Source organism: Octopus bimaculoides, chromosome 6, assembly GCF_001194135.2.
Source record: "Octopus bimaculoides isolate UCB-OBI-ISO-001 chromosome 6, ASM119413v2, whole genome shotgun sequence".
Classification (NCBI taxonomy): Eukaryota; Metazoa; Mollusca; class Cephalopoda; order Octopoda; family Octopodidae; genus Octopus; species Octopus bimaculoides.
The window spans coordinates 77,064,322-77,071,728 of NC_068986.1; positions in this window are offsets into that span (position 1 = coordinate 77,064,322).

The window sequence follows — 7,407 nt, forward strand, 5'->3', positions numbered from 1 at the left end:
ATTTTCATCCAAGATGACCTGGCAACAAATGTCCTTCTCTCCCACTCCAACACAGTGTGCGATACACTAATAATGCATGTGATAGACCTCAATTTGATCATAGGTATTACCTACTGTCATCCTGATGCAGCTAGCCACGGAGATCAAAGATGCTTTGTCGCTCATAAGCCAAACTTCAAATGAGACCAGCTCACTGGCCAATGTACTTTTAGCAGGGGTTTTTAGTTTTCCTCATTTCAGCTGGCCTGAGGATTTTATCCAACCAGAAGTTATACAGCTGAACAGGAGAGATATGAATGCTCTTTTCGATACTACTAAAAGACTTCCTCATGCAACAATTCATTATCCGTCCAACTAGGGATAAAAACATACTCGACCTAGTCTTTACCACCGATACAGACTTCACTCACAATGTTCAGATCATTCCCACAGCTATTTCCAACCACAAAATTATACAATTATCTGTATACAGTTCAAAGAGGGCAAATAACATCAAACATGACTCACTCCTCATGAACTTGAATTTCAGTAAGGCCGAGTGGAATGAAATCGAAACTGAAATCCTCGAAACAAATTGGCAATCTCAGTGTTAACGAAAGAATGAAATTTCTGTACGAAGAGTTAATCAGGATTTGTTGAAAGCATGCCCCATATAAACACGCCTATTCCAGCAAGTACTTGATTCCGTGAGATAGACGGATACCAATGTGTAACATAACCAAACCAACAAAACAACTATAAAACCAAACTCTCTCAGCAATTGAGATTGAGAAAAGAAAAAAGAACATCGAACTGGACCTAAAACTATTTCATGAAAAAGAAACTTCGCTAAGAGAACAACGAGCAGTGTAAAATATAAAATTTATTTCTAAGTTCTATAATATTTCCCCTTTGCTAAACAAAAATCAGCTACGCATAACCAGATTGGCTATCTAATGGATCAAAATGTATCATATATTAATGATGCATCACAAATATGCACATTCTTGAGTCAACATTATTACAGTGCATCTTTCCAACCTATAGTTAACAAAATAACATATGAGCCAAATGAATTCTTTGATCCTCAGAACTCAACTTACAGTTAATGACTGAGATTCAAACCCGGCATCTGGACAGGATGGTCTCACAGACATACTACGAAAAACGTGCAAAAACAGCCTCGTGAAACCATTTAAAAATACTATTTCAAAAGTCGCTAGATACCGGCGAATGCTCAGAACTATCAAAAGACACAATAGTAATGCCCTATACACAAAGGAAGGTAGTGAGACTGAAGCTGAAAACTACAGACCTGTTTCGCTCACACATCTAAAATTATCAAACGCATTGTCTGAAATAGAATTAGTACATGCTTTGTAGAAAACAACCTCATAGATGATATACAGCATGGTTTCTGAACTGAACTTTTACAACTGTTACCGTATTACCTATTTCACAATTAGCACCGTAACACTATTCTTAATAATCTCTTGGGTGGAAAGGACATTGACTGTATATACCTTGATTTTGTTAAGGCGTTCGGTGAGATTGTTCATGGAATCATCTGTCATAAGTTAAGGAATCTTGATATCTTAGAAAAACTCAGAGAATGGCTCTTTGACTTCCTACATGGTAGGAGACAATCTGTTGCTGGAAATGGTTTTCGCTAACACGAAATAACTTTAAAAATATAAACTTTACTCAACAACACTAAGAGTAAAAGATGTTTTATATGACACATTCTACCAGTGTCCCAAGTTTGAAAGTGTTTCGTTAGAAAACAAATGGTGTCCGCCAAATCAGAAAGATCCACTCACTCTCTTGAGATATTGGCTATTGTTATGCCATGTCTATTACTTAATTCAACAAAGCTTTTTTAAATTGTTGTGTAAAACTCTAGTAGCTTAGTATGGAAGAATTAGTTAATATAAATTTTATGTCGTAACTCTCTACGACAATTTTCTTTGACTTATAAAATGTACTGTAAATATTAAATGTACGCAGATAAACTAATTTAGTAAATAAATAATTTCTTTTTTCTTCATTTTCTTCAACCTGTTAATGAATTTTGTATCTGTAAATATGAAACTGTTATTATAGCGGTGAAAAAGAGCGAGCTTATACATTTTCAACATAAATACGCGTTCAGCGTTTTGGTGTATAAGTCATCACGGCGTTTACGCAGCCTAAGTTTAGATTTATGTATAGTGATAATACTTATAATTAAGTTATAAGTGACGGGTTTATCACCATAGATTTCTATTCAATAAACATTTATATCTATTATCTTTTCCAAGTTCGAACTCGTTATAAATTGATGACCAACCGACGTTGATTACGAAGTCTACTCGGGAGAATAATCACCATATAAATAGGATAGATCACCGTTATAAAACTATGTAAAGAAGAGGGATTGGTATTTATATCCAATTGCTGACTTAAAATCAAGCATGCTGGTTAACTATTGATTCATTTGGATTGCTATTCAAGAGGGATACTCCCATTGTAGATTAAAAAAAATAATGGCGAGGGACTTAATGGTTAGAGTATTCGGCTCACAATCACATGAACATGAGTTCGATTCCCGGCGGCGCGTTGTGTCCTTAAGCAAAACATTTCATTTTACGTTACTCCAATCCATACAGCTGGCAAAAATGAGTGTTACCTGTCTTTCAAAGGGCCAGCCTTTTCTGTGTCACGCTGAATCTTCCTGAGAATTATGTTAAGGGTACACGTGTCTGTGGTGAGCTTAATTACTTGCGCGTCAACTTCACGAGCAGGTTGTTCCATTGATCGGATCGACTGGAGCCCTCGTCATCGTAACCAACGAACTACCAGCTAGAAGACTTTTATCAGTTTTGTTGCAATTTCTACTTCATATTCATGTGAATTAGGATATTCAACACTTAATAACATCAAAAATAAGAAACGAGAGCGGGTCACTTCCACCGAATAAGAAAGGGGGGTTTGCTTATCACAAATACGTTCAAACATTGAAAACGTAGCAAAAAAATATCGGGTGCATATTTCTTTCAAACACACGCATGCATGCGCGCGCGCACGCACACACACACACACACACACAAGGACTGTCGATTCAAACTCAACTATAACTTTAGATTCATCAACTGGAGAGTTTATTCCAAGATGAATTTCTAGATACCTACCTCTCTTAAGATCTGAGTTCTGTCTTCGTCACGAAGAAGGAGCATGTCCAATATAACAGAACTCACTTGCATCCACGGTTCTCAAAATTATCTTATATATTACAATCTTGTGGAAATAGTAGCCAAATATCATTGCAATCATACCCTGCGGTCTTTAAGCATGAAAGACATGTTGGATACTGTAGTTCTACACATATCTGAAAAGATGGGGTTATCATGGCTGGAACATCTTTAATCGCAGGACTCTTCCATCAGGTGGTGGCGGCGATGACGACGACGACCACGATGGCAAGTACAACACAACATGAGCAACAAGTTTACTAAAGAAAAGCTTATGAAGATCTTATGACAGAGAAACCAGAGGCACGTTGTGGACTTGATTCCAACGGAACTTCTATACTTCTATCTAAAAGAAGAATCAAACTAATGGAAAAAAGAGCACTAATGAAATGTTCAAACTGTGAATAATAGTAACCAAATCTCCCTCATGTCACAGTTAGCTGTGTGGAAAAAGAAATAATAAATGTCACATTAGATAATGTATTCCTAGATCAGGGCTGGCCAACATGAGGCCCGCGGGCCGGATGCGGTCCGCAGACTTTTATCTTGCGGCCCGCTTGATACCTTCTTGAAATGGGTTTATTTAAACAAACATTTTAAAGTTTTTATCAAAAAATTAAAGATTGTAATGAAAAATTAAAAAAATGAAAGATACTACTGCTTTTGCAACGATATGTCATGTTGAATCAACGATCATTCATTTATTATTGTAATAACAGCATGAGAAAGTAAAATGCTTTCAATTCTGTCAGTATACAAGCGACTCTAAAAAGACTTGCTGCGATTTAAGTGGCGCGCAATGTAATTCGAGTTGGCTAGAAAACCTTTGACCATGTGTCAACTTGATCAAAACTAACCTGAGGTGAAACAACTCTGGAGACTACACAGCAAAAAAAAAAAAAAAAGAAAAAAAAGAAAAAGGCTAAAGATTCATCATTAGTAACACAAAATCTTTGGCGACGGAAGTATAACTGAATATAAGGAACTACAAAGAATATCCAACGGACATTGCACTAGATGGTTCCACAAATGAAACTCAGTGTCCGTTTAGTGTATTGTATATGAAGTGATATAGAAGAACTGAAAGACCTTAGTGGAGGTCTATGTAGGCAAATACTAAATACCATCAGTTTACAGAAATGGTAAAAATAAGTATGCAGTGTGGAAGAGGAGAAATCCGATTTAGAGCTATGTCTAAAACATTATAACCCTTCTATGGCGAACCACTTTTCCTGAAACGTCAAATCTATTCCTTCCCTCACGGCTAACTAAATTGCTTTATTTACAAATCTATAGAGATAGCTCCGCTTGGGGAAAAGCTCCTTTAAATTAAACTCATCCTTCTTGAGTAAAGACATTAGATAATATAGCCATGCATAGCTTTAAAATACCGAGGCACCGTACTCGATTGCTATTTTATTTTATTGACCCCAGAAAGGGATAAAAGGCTTAACAAAGCACTTAACATCACAGTGCTTCTGCTGCTGGCAGCAACTAGTAATTTCTATTTTACGGTATATATGTTCACCGAGCAGTTTCATAAAACCGAACCATTTCCAAAGTTGTCACTATACTGCCAAGATCAGACTCCTCTCCTGTTGCGTGGTCCACATTCTAGTTTTAATTGACTTAAATTCGAAGTTATTCCCTCCGTCTTTCTCGAGCTGAATTAACCATTATGATAAATTTTCCTTCCCATTACTGGAAAAATTTTAATTATTTAAAATTTCTTTGATCACCACATTAAGTATGTAGCACTGCCCTTCACCATTTCAAAATTAAGTGCTGTTTACAAGATACAAACCTGTGACTTCTCAGCTATCTCTCTTCTATCTTATACATTTATCCATCCACTACACCAGTGTTAGTAGAGAGGGGAAATAAAACATTCTCTGCTGAAGACACCTACGCTCTCATTTCCTCTCTCCCTAACTCCAAAACATGTGATAGTGTTACATGCTTAAAAGAACGTGGTTAGCAAAGTTGGTACAGCAGCATTTATTTGGTCTCCTTAAGTTCTGAGCTAAAGACTAACTTTGCCTTTCATCGTTCAAAATTGATAAAGTAAATACTAGTCATATGCTGGGGTTGAGGTAATTGACTATATTCAAAATGTGTAATCTTATACTATTGTTTAGAAATAATTTTCTTGTAGTTGATAAAGAAATTTACATCCATTTGTTTAAAGTAACAGCTGACTGAATTGGCGGGCTATAGGATTATTTAAGTAATTGTTCATTATTCCTTTAGCTAGGCCCAATGAATTTAAGTGCTAGTACGAGCCTAGCGTAAGCAACGAGAAACCACTCATACGTATTATATTTTTGAGATCCTGTTTAGTCTACTCGAACACCAGCTGTTCACTCTACCCAAATGTGTGTAAGCCAACGAAGGAGCCTCTACGTGGTCGCTTAACGAATCAAAAGTAGCAGCCATTGTGACTCGTTAAGTTCCTTTAAATTACACTCATCTATCTTAAGTAAAGACATTAAATAATGTAATTCTGCATAGTGGAGGCTCAATGGCCCAGTGGTTAGGGCAGCGGACTCTCGGTCGGAGGATCGCGGTTTCGATTCCCAGACCGGGCGTTGTGTGTTTATTGAGCAAAAACACCTAAAGCTCCACGAGGCTCCGGCAGGGGGAGGTGACGACCCCTGTTGTACTCTTTCGCCCCAACTCTTTCTCGAGTAAAGCTGCGATGGACTGGCATCACGTCCAGCTGGGGGCAACACATACGCCATAGAAACCGGGCCCATGAGCCTGGCTAGGCTTTAAAAGGAATAGCTTTAACAATACCGAGTGATCACGACTGGAATACTTTTAATTACAGGTCTGCTCAGTTAGGATTAACCTGGAGTTTAACGTTACCAGCAGCATCGTCAGCATCCCAAGTGTGTTCAACTATATAGTCAGGAAGATAGATCCCTTCCCAACCTCTAAATTGTCAAAAATGTGAGAGAACAGCTTTATGTGTCCATTTCATTACCACCACCAACGTGATGTGATCCTTTATTTTTTTTTTCTCAGTCTCTCCGAGACTAACGGGGAGGGAATACTTGCAACAGAGTAAACTGTTAAAGGAAACCAAAGGACCGGGTGATTGTGTTAAACTGGTCAATGATTTTTGTCTACCACCCAAAAACTCAAAGTACCAAAACAAAAATACAAGTCGTTCAATGTGTTAATAATTCTGCCTATCCACCGCCCCTCGACTGCTATTTTATTTTATCTACCCCCAGAAAGGAATGAAAGGCAAAGCTGACCACAGCGAGATGTGAACTTAAAGAGTACAGAGAGCTGGAGCAAATACTACACATTTCCTCTTACGCTCTACTGATTCTGCTAATTCGCCTCTCCCAGTTAGATATGCATTACACAAATACACACAAACACGCCCAGATAGAGAAACTTAATTTGTACAATTAGCGTAGATTAGGGGGGGGGGGTATTTTTCGACAGGAACTTGGTTGAGATACGAACAAAAAAACAACAACAAAAAAAAAAATTAAAAAGAGTTTCTTGAAAACAACAAAACAGAGGACATGGTTATTTGATCCAAGACTAAGCATTTGATGAATACTATATTTAGATAAACGCGGATGACTAACATCACTATCATATCCTCATACTTACGGTGCCTCATAGCTTACCTTATTAATCAGCGACACACACACATTATTGTATGTATATCATATACATTATATATTACTAACACACACCTACATAGGTATACAATACACTTAATATTACAAACTCACGTACATACATTATACGCACACACATATTACAAGCACTCACAGAGTATAAATGCAAGCTTTGAATGTTTGTTTATTCAGGTGTCATTTACCTAATTCTCATAAAATCCTTTTAACTGGTAGATTTCCAAGCGTGTCTGAAAGACTACTTACCTGTTAGTGAAATATATCTTAGCTTGTTTCTCTCTCCAACATGGCACAGTCCTATCGCATTTGCGATATATTACACCAGCACAAACGACTTGATTCCAATATAATTTTTTAAAGATTACTGTATAGTTGTCAAAAATTTCTAATACCATAAATAGCTTTCAAGAAACTTACGCTGGTAGCAGTAGCACAAGCGTTTACAGAGTTTATATTTATAATGCACTACATAGCGCTTTGGGGAGATAATTTGAAATAAATACACACCTTTACATACATACATAACATTTATATAT